At 41.1% G+C, this 3428-nt stretch overlaps 1 pseudogene; it reads right to left on the bottom strand.

Moving 5' to 3' along the window:
* Positions 1-317: 317 nt before the first annotated feature.
* On the bottom strand, positions 318-1375 carry LOC128640504 (prolactin-releasing peptide receptor-like; annotated as a pseudogene).
* Positions 1376-3428: the final 2053 nt, after the last annotated feature.

Genomic DNA, 3428 nt, shown 5'->3' with positions numbered 1-3428 from the left:
CAGCAGTCTTAAGGCCGCTGCTCCTTAACTGGTCCGCCACCTCTGAGGTTGCGGACATCAATCCGCCCAATCCTATACGATTGGGCTGATTGACACCCCCTGTAGCGGCTGATTGGCCGCGAATCTGCAGGGGGTTCAGCGACGTCTGGCGGACATGATACGCTGCAGCGTATCATGGTCCACCAGACAATGATAATTCGGCCCCTAAGTGTGCAAATAATAACGCTTTTTAGAAGAAAAACAAAAATACAGACTGGCCAGTAATACTACGCAAAACAGAGAATTGGGTTATGGAAGAAAGTGCACCCTTTGTTTGTTTATATAACTACACTTAATGTGACACTTTGCCCGTATGGAGCAACCTTTCTGTGCCATACTAACATCTTTTTCAACTCTTCCTTAAAGCTATCATGAATCCAAGCATAAATAAATTGGTTGTAACAGGCAGAGCTCATGGCAAACCAGTGACACATCAGCTGTACAAGGTTAAAATAATATTTATCTATAATATCAATATTAATGTCTCTTCTAATATTAAACAGATGCAAAGGTAACAAGCAGATCCCAAAAACTAGTCCTACAGTGACCAGAAGAAAGAAAGTTCGCTTTCTCCTGGCTCTGTCCCAGTCTGCTTGAGTCTGAGTAACACAACCTGGCATAACTCTGTACTTTAGTTTGACTGAGATTTTAGTGTAAGACACCAAAATGACCAGAAGTGGAGAAAAATATGTCACCAAGAGTAAACTGATTGCATGCACCTGTCTCTGCTGCTCGTGTCCTTCCCAGAATTCTTCACAGATAGTCATACCTTGGTTCTTCAATGCCACATAATAGGTGGGGCCAATGGCAGGCAGCGCCAAGCAACAGGCAAAAATCCAAATGAAGAGCATGATGTAGGCACAAGGTTTGAGTGAAATCCAGAGCCTGAGAGGATATACTATGACTACGTACCAGTCTAAAGCAATAGTGTAGTAAAAAACTGACACAGATACAGTCACAGGCTGCATGAATAGTACAAAGAAACACATAGCTCTGCCAAAGATCCAGCTGTTGGGTTCAAAGACATAAGCCAAGGTAAGGGGTATGCAAGTGGAGCACATTAGGGGGACAGACAGGGCCAGATTTTCCAATAAGGAAATTGGTCACGTTATGCATCTTCTTGATCTTTACAATAACATAAACCAATAGGAAGTTTTCAACAGTTCCAAATAATGACCACTGCTGTATATAGAGGGATGAGCAAAGCCCTGAGGTTGTAGACAAGTTGTAGTCCCAGAAAAACATCAGATGTTTCATTTTCATGATATAACCCAATAGTGTGGGACACATTGTAGATGGTTATGTCTGAGCCTGGACACTGTTCAACTTTAGACATCTTGAGACTTTTAAAAGGCAACAGATCCCACTGTAGCAATAATGAATCTGAAAGAGGTTAGAGAACAAGAAATTCTATTACATACAGCTATAGTTAACTCATGAGCTGCTAAGAAAGGTTGCATCTGTCTAACAACTCTCATTGGCAAACAAGGAGTTATAAGGGTTACTATACAAATTAGGGTTGCACCGATACCGATACTATTATCGGTATCGGTGGCGATACCAAGTATTTGCATGAGTACTTGTACTCGTGCAAATGCACCGATACTTAAACCGATACCTCCAATTCCTACCCATTACGCCATCTTGTGGCATTTTTCAAACTGCATGTTCCCATTTCATTTTAAGCTGGAGTTGAGACTTAACTAAAAATTCTTCTGCCAATACAAATTGCTGTTATTTGTATTATTGTACATCAGAGCAGTCATTGAGACAAACCCCTGAAGTACTGGGCAGTTAATAAACTGAGATTTAATGGCCCAAAAATATCTTTCTAACCCATGCAGTAGTGTGAAAAGTGAAAGACTGTTCAGCTTAGCGTCAAACGTCCTTATTGTTAGCAGAAGCAGACTTATAGCTGAACATGCAGAGAGTCTTCTGTTCCTTAATAAGAACTTTCCACTAACTTTTGAAAAAATATTCTAATTGCTAGATTGCCTGTTATACTGCTAGTTCTCCTCTTGCTCAATTATGCTCAAAACATACTGTACTCTGAGGAACATCCTTAGCCAGAGCTGGACTGGGAATACAAAGCAGCCCTGGAAAAATATGAAGACCAGCCCTATTTTCTGTTGAGTCAGTAGAATGCAAATGCCCCATTTTTCTCAAAGGGGATTACTGGGATACTCCTTCCTCAATATTATTTTCAGAATTAAATTATATTACTTTGTATTAAGTACAAATGTTAGATTGATGAGTTATATAGGCACCCTACAACCCAATTGCATCCAGTAATCCCCCCTTTAAATTGTAGCTTTCCAGCCCTAGTTGCTGCAGCTGATATTTATTGTTGTTATTATTAACATGTTATTGTAATATTTTTATTTATAAACATGTTCTGTAAACTTTGTGACAACAAGCACATAAAACTGTTTTATTATTTCAAAATGTCTTTTGAGATACAGTTCATAATTATAAAGTGATCTTAAATCATTACTCTGTAATGTACTAGGTAAACTGTCATGACATAAAAAAGTATCAGAAATTGGTATCGGTGAGTATTTGAAATAAAGTATTGGTACTTGTACTCGGTCTTAAAAAAATGGTATCGGTGCAACCCTAATACAAATCTATTATTACAAAGGGCTTTTACTTGCCTGCAGTCATGTAGGCCTAGATTTGGAGTTTGGCGGTAGATGGGCTGTTAACGCTCCGCAGGCTTTTTTCTGGCCGCACCATAAAATTAACTCTGGTATCGAGAGTTCCAAAAAATGCTGCGTTAGGCTCCAAAAAAGGAGCGTAGAGCATTTTTACCGCAAATGCAACTCTCGATACCAGAGTTGCTTACGGACGCAGCCAGCCTCAAAAACGTGCTCGTGCACGATTCCCCCATAGGAAACAATGGGGCTGTTTGAGCTGAAAAAAAACCTAACACCTGCAAAAAAGCAGCGTTCAGCTTCCTAACGCAGCCCCATTGTTTCCTATGGGGAAACACTTCCTACGTCTGCACCTAACACTCTAACATGTACCCCCGAGTCTAAACACCCCTAACCTTACACTTATTAACCCCTAATCTGCCGCCCCCGCTATCGCTGACCCCTGCATTATATTATTAACCCCTAATCTTCCACTCCGTAAACCGCCGCTACCTACGTTATCCCTATGTACCCCTAATCTGCTGCCCTAACATCGCCGACCCCTGTATTATATTTATTAACCCCTAACCTGCCCCCCACAACGTCGCCGCCAGTTACCTACAATAATTAACCCCTAATCTGCCGACCGCAAAGCGCCGCTACCTACGTTATACTTATGTACCCCTAATCTGCTGCCCCTAACACCGCCGACCCCTATATTATATTTATTAACCCCTAACCTGCCCCCCACAACGT

Source organism: Bombina bombina, chromosome 9 (genome assembly GCF_027579735.1).
Source record: "Bombina bombina isolate aBomBom1 chromosome 9, aBomBom1.pri, whole genome shotgun sequence".
Classification (NCBI taxonomy): Eukaryota; Metazoa; Chordata; class Amphibia; order Anura; family Bombinatoridae; genus Bombina; species Bombina bombina.
This window is presented reverse-complemented; position numbering and strand designations above follow the sequence as displayed.